The sequence below is a fragment of the Erinaceus europaeus genome, chromosome 8 (assembly GCF_950295315.1).
Source record: "Erinaceus europaeus chromosome 8, mEriEur2.1, whole genome shotgun sequence".
Lineage (NCBI taxonomy): Eukaryota > Metazoa > Chordata > Mammalia > Eulipotyphla > Erinaceidae > Erinaceus > Erinaceus europaeus.
The window spans coordinates 105576785-105593085 of NC_080169.1; the positions used below are offsets into that span (position 1 = coordinate 105576785).

General features: G+C 39.9%; 1 protein-coding gene across 1 annotated transcript in view; it reads left to right on the forward strand.

The window, feature by feature from the left end:
• Positions 1-16301, forward strand: part of EXOC4 (exocyst complex component 4) — a 915110-nt gene that overhangs the window by 838231 nt on the left and 60578 nt on the right. The gene's annotated exons all lie outside the window — the stretch shown is intronic.

The following is a 16301-nucleotide window of genomic DNA, read 5'->3' on the forward strand; positions in this document are numbered from 1 at the left end:
CTAAAAAACAAATGGTTATTCTTTGATATGGAAAAGATTATTCCATAAAATTCTGTTGGGTGTTTGGGTAGTTGTCTTTTTTTTTTTTCTCTGTTGTCTAAACTAAGCTCTTACTACAAAGTCTCAGTAATTTTCTTTTTTCCGCTTGCAAAAGCAATGTGTGTTCATTGCATAAAATATATGACAAAATACAAATATATATACACATATACATACACATACATATATATGTATATATATTACTCAAACATTTAATTCAGAGAGTATGATGATTGGTATATTCTCTTCTAGTTCTGTGCATTATTTTGATTTGATTTGATTTGATTTTTGCCTCCAGGGTTATCCCTGGGGCTCAGTGCCTGCACTACTAATCCACCGCTCCTGGAGGCCATTTTTCCCCCACTTTTTTGCCCTTGTTGTTGTTATTGTTATTGCTGTTGTTGCTGTTATTGGATAGGACAGATAGAAATGGAGAGAGGAGGGGAAGACAGAGAGGGGGAGAGAAAGATAGACACCTGCAGACCTGCCTCACCGCTTGTGAAGCGACTCCCCTGCAGGTGGGAATCCAGGAGCTCGAGCCAGGATCCTTATGGCGTTCCTTGAGCTTTGCGCCATGTGCGCTTAACCCACTGTGCTACCACCCAACCCCCTCTGTGCATTATTTTATCTGCATATATATAAGTTCCACTTCTACAGTATTATTACAGCTATGTTATATTCACATAATTATATTTTCACATATCAATAATATTCTTTGAAAAATTATTTCCCATGTATATTAATATTCCTTACAAGCAATATTTATGATGCCTAAACAAATACTCCATGATAAATGAAGCATACATAATTCATTTGTACGTTTTCAGACTGTGTTGAATTATTTTCACGTGACACTTTTTCCTCATCTCTTCTGTCTCTCACAGTCTCATTCTCACTGAAACCGGGGAGAAAGTGGCTACTCGTCACCAGTGGGCTCCTCCTTCATATGATTAAAAGTCCTTCTTTTAAATAGTGCTTTTACTTCCTCTTTTTTCTATGTCTGCTGATTTTTTTTCATTAGAACACACTTTCAAGCTAAAGGACTAATTTTATTCTTTTTTTCAAGTTGTCTCAATATTATTCCTCTCATAAATCATCAGCCTTTGGGTACTGATCTTAAACAGTTGTGAGGACGGTAGGTGATGACTATGTTATCTCAGTGTTCTATAGCTGTCTCTCCCCCAGAGAATTATTCCACAAATCCCTTGATCACTAGAAGCCATTTGTTATTAGTAATGCAGAATGCCTCTGACTTATTTTAGTACTTCTGTGTTTTTCCACTTCTGCTGTTGATTCCTTAGAAAGTTCAAGAAACGTTGAAACAATTCTTGAGATGCTTAAGGAGCAACAAGATATAATATTGTTTTGACATTTATTAAGAGCTATATGCTAAGGTCTTTGTTTTAAAATTGTAAGCCCATGTATCTTCATTTGTGCCTTTCTTCTCCAATCTGTCACTCCATTGATCCCACTGCTACCCAGTGCCTCTGCTTTTCTGTCCTCTTCTTTTTCTTCTTCTTCTATGAATGTAGATGTGTCTGTGCTCATTGAATTCCCTTATTTTTTACTACATTTGATGGAAGGCCTTCCCTGCTAAGATGAGGGGAGCCAGGTGTGGCTGAATGTTGCATTTCTTTGGCTGCTCTTATGGGGAATGATCTCATTATTGAATTAGTCTATTCATAATAACACTGACAAGGGGAAGTTAAGAACATGGAGCCCCAAGGGATATAGAAAAGCATTACTAATTCTCTGAGGAATCGAATTCCTAAATTTAATCATTCTTTTGAAATGATTTTTTGTATTTAGCTGAAATAAGCAAATTAACACCATATTTTGGGCAGACAGCATGGGGTCTGAACACATGGTAAATGTACTGGCGTCTGAGTAATGAAATGTTGACTGGGCAGTTTTGAAGTTGGTATTGGTGACCCATTAACTGATGAAGCATTTCACATGTGAGCATGTGTGTGTGTGTGTGTGTGTGTGTGTGTGTGTGTGTGTGTGTGTGTGCGGTAACACAGAATGAACCAGGGTCTTCTTACAGAATACTGCTGAGTAACCTTCCTGGACAATCTTCTATTCTTTTTTATTGATGTTATTTTTTTAGAGAGGGAAAGGAGAAACACCATAGTACTAGTCCCCCACCCATGGAACCCTCCTCCCCAGCAGGTGTTGTGCATGTTACATACCCAGGTGGTGCCAGGGCTTTAATCCAGGACTTCATACACCATAAGGTATGTAGTTGACCTTGTGAGCTCTCTGTTATCTCCAATAAGACACTTCTTTATTAATAATATTAATGTTAAATAATTAATGGACAGTCAAATCATGCCTTTCACAGGTGGATTTGTGAAATGACACCCGAGGAAATGGTTATAAGCTGAAGTGTGACCACTTGGGAGATATACTATTATTACTACTCTAGTGTAATTTTTATCATATCAGATGGTCTAAGAAAGGAAATAAACTGGCATAATCAACAGAACTGTGGATTATTCTTTTAAGCTTGTAAACTCCAAAAGACTAAAATCTTTCTGTCTGCTTCCTTGACACATGGACCAGAGTGTCTCTTATGTATAATAGATGGATGACTAGATAACAAATCAAGGTTTGGTTTTGGTCTCGCTAAAGGGCTAGGATAATGACAATGTTTAATTTGTCTCCAGTGTCCTGCAAGTTTTTGCAAAAAGTTATATGCCAGTTTTCTTATGGGCTTATAAGAAACAGTGTGTCTCCCTTGCAATTCTTTCTTTGTAGAGCACAAAGTATTACAAAAACATATTCCTACTATTCTTTCTCATTTTTTTTTCTCAGGCTCATATATATAAACCTATACGTAGACACACTTTATAGCCTTTTTTTTTTTTTTGGTTGTTGTTCTTGTTTTGAGGAGGGCTGGATTTTATGAAATGGGCCCCATCAATTCTACTGAATTTGAAGCTCTGTAAAATAAATTCAACAGTGATTCCAAAATAGCCAGAAATAATAGACTGCAGGAGTATGCCTCAGCATTCCTTAAGCAGTGTCTAATCAAGCATGGACAGCATCTGTATTTTCCAGTAAATCTCTATAGGAATGTTATCTTCAAACACAGCAATTAATCACTCGTTGCCATGTGTCAGAAAACTTATTTAACAAGAATTCACAAGACTCTTAAAGTTTTTCACTTCCATAGTCTTCTTGGTCAGTAGAAAATGTAGTACTCTTTCTCTAGAAAAGAAATGAAGTGACTCCATTTATGTTGACTCTTCGACTCATGGTATTGTTAGGTTTTTTTCTATGTCTTTTCATACACACCTTTAATCTCTAAAAGAAGGATAAATCTTGGGTGAAACAAGGATCAAGATAACCTACATTATCACTAGAGTTACAGAGAGCCCCTATTCCTCTGTGGTAATGATCTCTGCTATGACTTTGACCTTGTCGACCCCACTGTTAATTTTCAGACTCAAAATGCTACTGTGCTTTGTCCCAGAAAATCACTGTAGATTATCTGGGAGGTGGAAGGGCTTTGTGAGTGTGCTTTTCGTTCCTTTCAGAAGAGATCATCTTATCCTGAGCTGCCTTGCCCTTCTCCAAACTGAATCACTGAATCAGCTCAGGGCCCAGGTGGTGTGTAATGGAGGAAGTCTAAATGGGCATTGAAGTTTTAAAGGTGGATTTGACCATCTTTATAATTTAAGTGAAGCCATAAATCAAAAGGAATATCACAGAATTTCTTTCTTAATCCTTTCCTCTTTCCCCACACTTTTCCTTTTGTATCTGTTTCTCCCATTAGTCTCTTTCTTTCTCTTTCTTTCTTTCTTTCTCTCTTTCTTTCTTTCTTTTTTCTTCTGTTCTTTCTCCTGCTACCTCTAATTCCTGCTTCCCCCCTTCAAAGTGTCTTTTCTTCCATAAATATTTCCCATTTTGGGTTTTTTAAGGTTATTATGACTCATTTTTATATCTAAAAATGGTAAGGAAATTAAAGTTCAGATTTAGGAAGTGGTAAAGAGAGAAATTCTAACATATATGAAGTCTTCCTTTTCATTCCTTCATCCAGTCATTCCACAAGTATTTAATGAGTGTGTATTCTCTCTAGGTCTGGTCATCAGGGATTTACAGAGCACAACAGACAAAATAATAAATAATAAAATGTAAAATGTGTCAGGTGATTATGTGTGCCGTGATGAGAAATGCACGAGAGGGAAGAGGGAGTATGTCAGCCTGCCATTTCATAACGTTATGGACGTGCTTAACAAGATGGTGACATCTGAAGGAAGACCCCCCAAAGAAAGAATGGGATCAAGCCATGTAGATATCTTCATACAGTAAGAGGATAACGGGAAAGGGGGTTGAAAGAGGCAGGAACCAGAGGCAAGAATAGACTTGGCATTTGAACAACAGTAGAAAGATCATCGAGGCTGAAGTGATGAGCAAGAAGGGGACAAATCAGAGGTTTAATCTAAGAAGCAGAGATCTTGAAAGACTTTGTAGTGACACTGGCTTTTGCTGTCAGTGAGCTAGGAAGGTATAATAGGGTTTGGAATAAGAGTGTCATAATCTGACTTACATTGTGAACGTCACTCTGGCTTCTTTGTTGAAAACAGACAACTGGTGAAGAGGGGTCTGTAGGTAAGGGCAAAAGCAGACAGTCCTACTGGGAAACTTTTGCGCCGGTAAAGCATACATGTCACCATGTATAGTGATCTGGGCTTAAGACCCTGGTCCCCACCTGCATCAAGGTAGCTTCATGAGTAGTGGATCAGTATTGCAGGTGGCTCTCCTGACTGTCTGTCTGTTTCTCTCTCTCTTTTTAAATTTTATTTATTTATTTTCCCTTTTGTGTTTTATTGTTGTTGTAGTTATTATTGTTGTTGTTATTGATGTCATCATTGTTGGATAGGACAGAGAGAAATGGAGAGAGGAGGGGAAGACAGAGAGGGGGAGAGAAAGATAGACACCTGCAGACCTGCTTCACCGCTTGTGAAGGGACTCCCCTGCAGGTGGGTGTTTCTCTCTTTTTCATCTCTCATTCTTTATCAAGAACAGAAAGAAAAAAAAATCCACTGAGATGGTGGAGTTGTGCAGTCACCAAGCCCTAGCAGTAATGCTGGTGGGGGAGGGGAGCAGGGTGTAAGGAAGGAAACAGGAAGGGATAGGAAGGCAATATGGAGTTTGAGGGTTTGAAAATCTTACATTTGAGATGGCTATAAGGTACACAAACTAGAGATGAAGAGGTAGCTGACTAGCTGAATAAATCAGATTTCAGTATAGAAGTCTGATCTAGAAATAGAACTTGGGGAATCACTGGAATATATGTGGGATTGAAAGTCATAAGATGGAGTAAGAGGTGAGAGAGCACAGTGGAGAAAAGAGACACTGTCTAAAATGTAGGCCTTGGAGGCTCCACTGTTTAGGTGTTGACAAGTACTGAATAAACCAGAAAAGTACTAAAGGAACTAGAAAAAAGGAGCTGTTATTGAAGGAAGAAAATAATCCAGAGAGGGGTGTGCTCTCAGATGAAATATGAAATCGGGTGAGGAATATTGTCTACATTGTAAATTAGCTTAAAACAGTGACTTGGCCATTGGTGCTACTGACAAGAAAGCCTTAAGTGCTCTCATTTTCGTTGCTTTTATCTCCCTTAAATAACTTAGCTAGTCCAGGAGCAACATGCACGCATATTTGAAACAGACTTCTCACTCTTCAATTCCATAGGACAGATAGAATGTTTAAAGTGAGGAGTCAGGCAGTAGTGCGATGGGTTAAGCGCAGTGGTGTAAGGATCCCAGTTTGAGCCCCTGGCTCCCCACCTACAGGGGAGTCGCTTCACAGGCGGTGAAGCAGGTCTGCAAGTATTTATCTTTATCTCCCCCACCCCTGTCTTCCCCTCCTCTCTCCATTTCTCTCTGTCCTATCCAACAATGATGATAGCTATAACAACAACAATAATAACTACAACAACAATAAAAAACAACAAGGGCAACAAAAGGGAAAATAAATCTTAAAAATTGTCATCACTTAAAAAAAAAAAGAATGTTAAAAGTGTGTTATAAAAGACAAGGATGGTCTCTTTTCTCATTGGATAGTCATTAAGGGAATCACTACAAGCAAAAAAAAAAAAATCCATCATGCCTGTTTCCAATGATGATATAGTCATGAGAATTGTAGAAGGATGCTACCCTGGGTGGTTGTATTTTTCATGAAGGGAAGCCTCTACTTCTAGAGATTCCTGCATTGTCCTTCCAGGAGTTCTGAGCTACCTTTGGAGTATTCTATACACATTCACTAGCCTAGTAAAGTCCTGGAACTTCTATGTATAGTGTCCATGTCTAGAATCCAAAAGAAAGATCTCACTGGTAGACAAAGAATCATCTGAAACCTCAGGACCCAAGGTGGAGGAAAAAAAAAATCTTGCCTGAAATGTCTCCTCTGGACACACCTTTCTATAGAGAAGTATAATGCAACAATTCTATTTTATTCGATAAGTTGAATCAAGTGCTGGGAAGACAGCACAGTGGTTATGCAAAGAGCCTTTCTGTAGTGAGACTGGCTAGGGGTTTGTCAATCTTATTTAATTTTTCAAAGAACCAACATTTGGCTTCATTGATCTTTTGTATGATTCTCATTTTCTATATTGTTTATTTCTGCTCTGATTTTAGTGATTTCTGTCCTTCTGGTTGCTTTAGGGTTCCTTTGTTCCTCTTCCTCTCAGTTCTTAATATGTGCAGTAATGTCGTTTATTTGAGCTTTTTCTTGTTCTTTAATATGTGATTGTGTGGCTATGAATTTCCCTCTCAGTACTGCTTTAGCTGTGTCCCAAATATTTTGATAGCCTGTCTTCATTTTCATTTGTTTCCAGGAACATTTGAATTTTTTACTTGAGTGTCTCTCTGACCCAGTGGTTCTTAAGCAGTATGTTGTTGAGTTTCCAAATTCTGTGACTTTTAGTAATTTTCTGTTTGTTGTTAAATGTTAGCTTTACTCCACTGTGGTCTGAGAAGATACTTGGGATGATTTTAGTGCTCTTGAATTTGTTGATGCTGTCTTTGTGGCCTAACATATGGTCTATCGTTGAGTATGTGCTGCGTAGATTTGAAAAGAATGTGTATTCCAGTTTTGGGGGGTGAAGAACTCTGAAAATGTCCAGGAGGTCTAATCTTTCCATCTCTTCATTTAATACTCATCTTTGTTGATTCTCTGCTTCGTTGATCTGTCTAAGTGTGAGAGTGGGGTGTTAAAGTCTCCCACTATTATTGTATTACTATTGATGTATTTTGGTAGTTCTTTCAGTAGGTGTTTGATGTATTTAGATGGTCCCTCATTGGGTGCATAGATGTTAATAATTATTAAATCTTCTTGGTTGATGCAAAGAGCCTTTCACGCCTGAGGCACCAATAGTCCCCGGTTCAATCACCAGTACCACCATAAGCCAGAGCTAAGCAGTGTCCACCTTCTGCACCCCATAATGATCCTGAGTCCATACTCCCAGAAGGACAAAGAATAGGGAAGCTATTAAGGGAGGGGATTGGGTATGGAGCTCTGGGGATGGTCACTGTGTGGAAATGTATCTCTCTTATCCTATAGTCTTGTCAATATTTCCATTTTATAAATAAAAAAATTTTTTAAATTGAATAAAGAAAGTGCAAAGTCAGCCAATAGAATAGATAAATATTTGCTTAATAATAAGTATGCAAAAAATGTTTAAGAAAATATTTACATGTCAGGTATCTGATATGGCACTTGTATCCAGAAAGCATCAAGAACTCTGACAATTGAGCAATACATAGCAAACAACTCATTTAAAAAATAGGTAAAGACATCTCACTAGCCATGAATACCCATAATGTCCAGGTGTTGGTTTCTAAGACTTTCATCACTAAAAGGGAAATAGACAAAATGGACCTGGAGTGTCTTGTAGAGCCAGAAAGTTAGGAACTGCTAAGAATAAAAACATGCATGTTGGCAGGGAGTGTCGAAGGGGCACAGGAGCCTACTGAGAGAGCTCTCAGGGGCCAGAGTTGGAACAACTTGAGCAACAAAATAAAGTAGGAGTGGACTATAATGCAAAGTATAAAATAGCTGTGAGGTCACAGTGCTAGAAATAAATGATTGAACACATTGATATGTGAGGAAGAGAGAGAAGTCCATTCTGCAGAATTCCAAATAAATTATGTAGCTGCTCTACCTTAAAGGAGAGGAGGGAGCCTAACTTCCTTTCTTTTTGACAGGAGGAGAGGTAGAGAGAGAGAGGGAGAGGGAGAGGGAGAGGGAGAGGGGGAGGGGGAGGGGGAGGGGGAGGGGGGAAGGGAGGGGGAAGTAGAGGGGGGAGAGGGAGAGAGAGAGAGATCAAAATGCCACTGTGGAGATTCCCCTCATGCCCCTGCCCCTATCATGTGGTGCTAGGACTTGAACCAAAGGCCTTATGTGTGCACTACCAGGTTAGCTATCTCTCCACCCCCAACTCCCGATTTGTAGGTATCCTATGGTGGTATACTTCCATAAAGTATTTATGGAATGGAAGGAAAGTAACTTTATAGTCAAGAAATCTGACCAATAGTTCCTCGGGCATACAATCAAAGTCAGCGTCCATTTGCATGATTCATCTTGATGGATGTACACCTGAAGTAAGGGGGTGAAAATAACCCTCGTCCTTCATGACCTTCTTATCCCCAAATCCCTGTGTTGGAATTCTGCAAAACCACTAGTAAGATTCAAAAGAAAAAGATCCTACAAAATACCTGACCAGTGCTGTCAAGGTCATCAAAAACAAGGACGATCTGGAAAACCATGTCAGGAGGAGCCTTAGGAGACAGGATTACTGCATGTTACAAGCAAATGTAAACTATGGACCTTAGTGGATAGTAATGTATTGGAGTTGGGTCAGTTACTGCTAAATGTACCATACTAATATAAGATATTAATAAGAGGGCATCTAAGTGCAAATTATACATGAAATTTCTGCACTATCTTCTCAATTGTCCGTGATCTAAAATTGTCTATTAATAAAAAATAGACACAATATTTTATTTATTTTATTTTTGGTTCATTTTATATAGAGACAGAGAGGTAGAAAAATGGAGAGAGTGGAAGAGACTACCACACCAAAGCTTCCTTTGATGAGGTGGGAGTCAAGCTTGAACCTGGCATACACACATAGGAAAACAGTTCACTATACAAGTGAGCTATTTTGCTGGCCCAAGTTATGATATTCGGTTAGACATTAATCCTGAGATATATAGATTGTCAATATAGAGATGAAAATGTGTATAATGCTATTCATTAAATAAATAGACTCAAAACTGCAGTGAGAGACCTTTTTTTTTTTTAATGGTGAAGTCACCGTTTTTTTGTGTTTTTTTTCTTTTTTTTCCTCCTCCAGCGTTACTTTCTGTCCTATCCAACAACGAATTGCGTCTTTTTTTTTTTTTTCTTCCCTCCAGAGTCATTGCTGGGCTCGGTGCCTGCACCATGAATCCACCACTCCTGGAGGCCATTTTCCCCCCTTTTTTGTTGCCCTAGTTGTTGCAGCCTTGTTGTGGTTATTATTGCCATTGTTGATGTTGCTTTGTTGTTGGATAGGACAGAGAGAAATGGAGAGAGGAGGGGAAGACAGAGAGAGAGGGGAGAGAAAGATAGACACCTGCAGACCTGCTTCACCGCCCGTGAAGCGACTCCCCTGCAGGTGGGGAGCCGGGGGCTCGAACCGGGATCCTTACACCGGTCCCTGAGCTTTCTGCCACGTGCGCTTAACCCACTGCGCCACCACCTAACTCCCAATGAGAGACCTCTTTACAAAACCACCAGTTTCACTAAATTGCTGTAATAAAAAAGATAGGCAATTAAAAAATGTTGGAAGTGGAGAAACTAGAGCCCTCAGACCATTACTGGTGGGAATATAAAACAAGGCATCTATTCAATCGTTTGGAAGACAGCTCATCAGTTCCTGAAGAAGGTGAAAATCAGTTACCACTGACTCAGCTATTGTTCTCCTATTCTGTTGCTAGGTACATACCCCCTAAAGTGAAAACATATGTCTGCCTACAAACTTGCACACACATGTTCATAGCAGCATAATAGCCAAAACAGCCCAAATAATTAACATCTGATAAATATCATAAAATCACCCAGTGGATATTTTGTCATGAAAAAAATTTTTTAAAACATATAAAAATAGCATGGGAGGAAGACATTGAAACATGTTAATGAATGAAGCTAGTCACAGAAGACCTTATAGTGCATGATCCCATTCCTGTAAAATGGACAAAATTGCAGGGACAGACAGTCAAGTCACGATTACTCAAAAGCTGGGGAGTCAGGAGGAAATGAGAACAAGGGTTTCATTTTTAGAACAATGAAACTGTTCTAAAATAGATTGTACTTATGGCTTCACAATCCTGTGAATATACTAGAAGACATTTATTTATTTATTTTTAATTGTGAACTTTAATTGAGAGAATTATATAGTGAGTATGTGATTTCTATAAAGCTGTTTAAAAAAGAGAGATTGAGCTATAAAACTTTAAAGGTCCCAAATCCTATGCCATAAGATGTAAGTAGCTCAAGTTTTTTTTTTTTTTTCCTCCAGGGTTATTGCTGGGCTCGGTGCCTGCACCATGAATCCACTGCTCCTGGAGGCCATTTTCCCCCCCTTTTGTTGCCCTTGTTGTTGTAGCCTCGTTGTGGTTATTATTATTATTGCCATTGTTGATGTTGTTCGTTGTTGGATAGGACAGAGAGAAATGGAGAGAGATGGGGAAGACAGAGAGGAGGAGAGAAAGATAGACACCAGCAGACCTGCTTCACCGCCTATGAAGCGACTCCCCTGCAGGTGGGGAGCCAGGGGCTCGAACCGGGATCCTTACGCCAGTCCTTGCGCTTTGCACCACATGCGCTTAACGCACTGAGCCACTTCCCGACCCCCAGTAGCTCAAGTTTTATACTCATGTTAGTGGGGAAACTTTTTTTTTTTAAGACTTATTTATTTATTTCCTTTTTGTAGCCCTTGTTGTTTCCATTGTTGTTGTAGTTATTGTTGTTGATGAGATTGTTGTTCTTGTTGGATAGGACAGAGAGAAATGGAGAGAGGAGGGGAAGACAGAGAGGGGGAGAGAAAGATAGACACCTGCAGACCTGCTTCACCGCCTGTGAAGCGACTCCCCTGCAGGTGGGGAGCCGGGGGCTGGAACCAGGATCCTTATGCTGGTCCTTGCGCTTTGCACCGCATGCGTTTAACCCGCTGTGCTACCACCCGGCTCCCAGTGGGGAAACTTTTAAGGGAATTGTTTAACTATTGTTAGTTTCCATATCAATCCAGAGAGGTAGAAGATCAGGGCATAGTATTTAATAATTCTTTTTAATGTAGTGCTAGGGAATAAACTGAGGGTCTTGTGCATACATGGCACTGCCTAGAAGCCTTCTCAGCCCAGGTTTTTTTTTTTAATTAGTATCCTTTATATGGATAGATGATGAGAGAGAGAGAGAGAGAAGAGGGGGAGGGAAAGGGAGAGGGAGGGAGAGAGAGAGAGAGAGAGACAGAGAGAGACAGAGAGAGAGAGAGAGAGAGAGAGAGAGAGAGAGAAAGGAGAGGAGAGGAGAAGGGAGAGAGAGAAGTGAAAGTCCAAAGCATTTCTTCACTGTCCATGGACCTCCCTTTAGTGTTGTCCGTGGTACTACCATGTGGTGCCAGTTATGGAATCTAGGACCTCAGACATTCTAAGGTGTGCACCCTACTCACTTAACTATCCCCTTGATAATAATCTTTAATGGCACTCTTCAGGATGAGGAGAGAGCATTTTGAATAGAAAGAGTAGTTCAGGATGAGTAGGGCTGGCATTCAGGGAAGGGCATGGGAAAAGATGAGGCCCAAAGAGAATTCAGAGTCATTTTGGGGTCAGCTCAGAATAAACACCACCTCATAAAAGGCCTTCCTCTCTACAGTTACAATACATGCCTCTGTCTCACACTCATACTTCCTAGGCTGCTTATGTTGACTCAGTGTTTCTCTGTATGTATCACCATCTGACACATTTTTATATGCACTCGCCTGTTTAGTTCTTTAACTACTGAAGATAAATTACAAGTTCCAAAAGGTCTGACTCTTGTCCCCTTCATAGCCTTAGGAGCTAGCACAGTACCTGCCATGCAATATGCATCCAGTAAATACTGTAAGGGTGATAAGGTTGAGTTGTTTGGGCTTTATCCTGTAGGTGACCAAACGATTATTATAGGAGGAGTGAGAGAGTCAATTATTATAGCAGCTCTATAGGAAATGGATTTAAGGGCAAAAAAATTGCAGACCTTGTAGTCCAGTTGGATGGTGATTGTTAAGAGAGAGACCTGTAGGGCTTGAACTAGGTCAGTGCTGCTGGGGATGGGAGGAGACAGAAGTTCGAAGTGAGTTAAAATTGATGTGAATTAGAGTGATTGAATAGTCCCTTAAGACAAAACACTCAGAGATGACCCTCTACTTCCTGGCATGAGTCTAGCTGGGTCACAACACCATGGGACAAGATAAACCTACCAGAAGAGAGACAAATAGGTTTGTTAGAGGCAAGATCATCAGTGGATGTCATGGGTATGAGATGCCTGCAAATTTTCTAAGTGGAAATGTCTAGTATCCAATGGAAGATACAAATTGGGGAAAGGAGTGTGGGTTGAACAGATCTGCAGAACCACCAGCATGAAGTTATTGTTTAAAATAAGTAGAGGAAATGATCAGTAGGGAAGAATTCCACCTTAAGAACTTCAACATGTCAAGGGCCCGAGAAGGAAGAAGAACCCCAGAAGAGAGAGTCTCATTGTATAAGAAATGGCCACAGGGGCCAGGCGGTAGCGCAGCGGGTTAAGCGCACATGGCGCAAAGCACAAGGACCAGCGTAGGGACCCCAGTTCAAGCCTCCAGTTCCCCACCTGCATGGGGTTGCTCCACAGATGATGAAGCAGGTCTGCAGGTGTCTATCTTTCTCTCCCCCCCACCCCCCCGTCTTCCCTTCCTCTCTTGATTTCTCTCTGGCCTATCCAACAGCAACAACAATAATAACAGCAACAATAAGAACCACAACAATGACAAACAAGGGCAACAAAAGGGGGGAAAATGGCCTCTAGGAGCAGTGTATTCATAGTGCAGGCACCAAGCCCCAGTGATAACCCTGGAGGCGCGAAAGAAAGAAAGAAAGAAAGAAAGAAAGAAAGAAAGAAAGAAAGAAAGAAAGTCAGAAAGAAGAAATGGCCACATAGTACCAGAACCAAGAATGGAGAGTGCATGAAAGTGCTTCCTGCACTAAAATGGTACTTTCCCCATAAATTAATATAGCATCTTTCTCTTCCAATCAATGAATGCATCTCATTTTAGTTTTTCCAACTCAGCTTTTGTTTGCTACAACCTTGTGCCTTTGCTCTACTCCATTGCTCCTAGTGGACCTTTCCCCTTCTTGTAACTCTAGACATAAAAAGAAAGAGAGAGAGAGAGACAGAGAGAGAGAGAGACAGAGAGAGACAGAGAGAGAGAGGGAGAGAGAGAGAACAGTACTAATTCATCATTCAAGGAGCTTCCCCTTGCTGGCTGCCGTAGTGCTTCTGTGTGGTACAAGGGGCTAGAACCCAGATCCTCATGTATGAATGTACAAAGTGTGCACTCTACTGGGTAAGGTATTTCCAGCTCCCTTCCAACTCCTCTTTAAACAAAAGTAAATTAGTGTTTTCCTTAAGGTAACAAAATGAAAGCCAATCTATAACATGAAATACATCCATCAAATTCCTTTCCTGCCTTACCCTTGACTTTGTACTGTCTCAAAGGTCAGAAATGATCTCTAACATGGCTGAGAATATTGAATCCCTTTCAAGGAAGCAGTTCAGGTAGGCTGATTTCCTACAAACAGATAGAACCAGAAATAGTACTTTGGTTTTTCTGTAGAGGTTATGGGCTTTTCTAGTTGGAGTGACCAGGTCATAGTTTGATAGAGAAAGATTTGCAGTGACATGCTGCCATCTACTGGAAACACCCATAACCAGTCAGGAGAATCCCTGTGGTCTCCTAAATCCCTTTGCTTATACATCACTCTTACACATCAAGGGTGCGTGTTGCCTCTGGAGTCGACTTCACAGGTGGCTTGCCCAAAGTTAGGAAATCCCCCCACCTAGCAGATAAAATGAGCTTCGCTTTTCTTACTAGAGAAGCAGCTTTATTTCTGAAAAGGAAATAAGCTATTTTTTCATATCCTTTTATTGCTCTTAATCAGACTTCCCAATTTTGGGGTAACCCATCCCTTTGTCATCCTTTCCTTGTAATACGCCAGACATTTGACTGTAGGTTGTTAAACCTATAGTTATGATTAATTGTACAGGAGAGAGTACCCTGCTACCCACATCGTTAAGAATAGGGCCTCTATAAAAAGTCTCTTATATTTCTTGAGTTGACCAGTAATACAAGGCAACTCACCCTGACTTTCTTAGGATCTAGAGTACTTTGAAAAATACCATGGCTTAAATAGCTCTTACTGCCTGGTAGAAGGAAATATGGTAGTTAATAAAATTAAATAACAAAACTAAACATGGAGGTGGTGAAATAGCTCACTTAGTCTGCTACTTTGCCATATGCACTGTCTAGGTTTGAACCCACCACATTGAAGAAAATGTCAGTGCTATGGTATCTCTTCTCTTTCTCTCTCTTTCTCCTTCCCTCCCTCCCTCTTTGCCCCATCTGAAAAAAATATACATGTGACTCAGTCTCTGAGAGAATTTTCTTAAAGATGCTAAGTGCATTTACATCTGCCTAGTTGAGCCTTTATTTGACTTTATTTCTAGCCATACTACTCCCTAGTCATCTATTTTTTCCCTTTGTCCATTGTATTACAGCCAGTTCTATCCATTCTAGTAATTAATTGATCTCAAATTGATCAGGGATCAGATTGATTAGAGTTTTGAAGGCAGATAAACACACCATCCAGTCTTTGTAGCTCCCACAGAATATCTAAGAACAGTGAGCACTTGTTCACCAAAAAAAATAATAATAAAATACCTGTTAGTAGTTGATGTTTCATTCATCATAAACATGCCTTGCATGTGAGGCTCTGATTAAATGAAGATTTCTTTTGATTATATTAAATTAGCATCATCATACCTTGTATATATATAAAATATCAATGTATAATTCAGAATACCACAAGATTATTGGCAGACAGTAGAAGTCATCTCTTTGTAGCACATGCACTAGAACTGGAATGATTCAGGGAATCGCCTAGGTGACAGGTGTTATTATTTCCAGTAAAGACCCCAGGGGACAGAAATCACAAGTGACTTGTCCAAATTCTCTCATCAAAAGTGTGCTATTTGTTTACCCACCCACACAAACACTGTGCCGCTGGCATAGTTAGGAGATTAAATTAATTCATTCAGCAAGGATATTTTCCTGCCATGAAAGGACTGCATGGTACTAAAAAAAAAAAAAAAAAAAAAAAAAAAGATTAAACTTGTTCTGTGACTAAAGCCCTAAAATGATCATTTACTGAGTCTATTAGAACTCTTGCTTGGATCACTTGAGAGTGGAAGTTGAAATTTGTGGTTCCCTCAATACTGAGAGAATATTTAATTATGATGCATAATAGTAGGGAAAAGGCACAGTTACTAGAGTTGTTGGTAAAAGCTGAACCACAAACCCTTACTAACCACATTAAGAGAAGACCGAGACTCCTTAACCTCCACTGTCGTCTCTTACTGTTCGGTCTTGTCTAGAAATCCCTTCTCTCTATTCCTGCCTCCTGCTTTGCTTAGCACCCTTGGTCATTCTGAGGAGAACAAGACAGGAATGCTGAAAGGGGGGCATATGACACCCCCCTAGATTTAGTCAGCAGCATCTTGCAGAAACCCCCTTTCCTCTTGAAAACCTTCCCTACAATGTGTGGCCTATATTGATTTCTCTCTTCTTAAATTTTTATTATATTTTATTGATTTTATGAGAGAGAGAGAGAGAGACCAGAGTACTGCTCAGCTTTAGCCTATAATGATGTTGAGGACTGAACCTGAGATCAGAGAACCTCAAGTATGGAAGTCTTTTGCAGAACCATTATGCTGTCTCTCCAGCCCTGGATTTCTCTCTTAATATTTCTTTATGCCCTCACCACCACCAAGATTCTGTTGTCTAAAATGAATCACTTATCATATGCCATGCAGTTATTCATTTGTACCCTTTGGATAGTATTTAACTACTCTTATTTTTATTTATTTTTTTAGATAGTGACAGGTCAAAAGAGAGCGAAAGAGACCACCATAGCACTAAA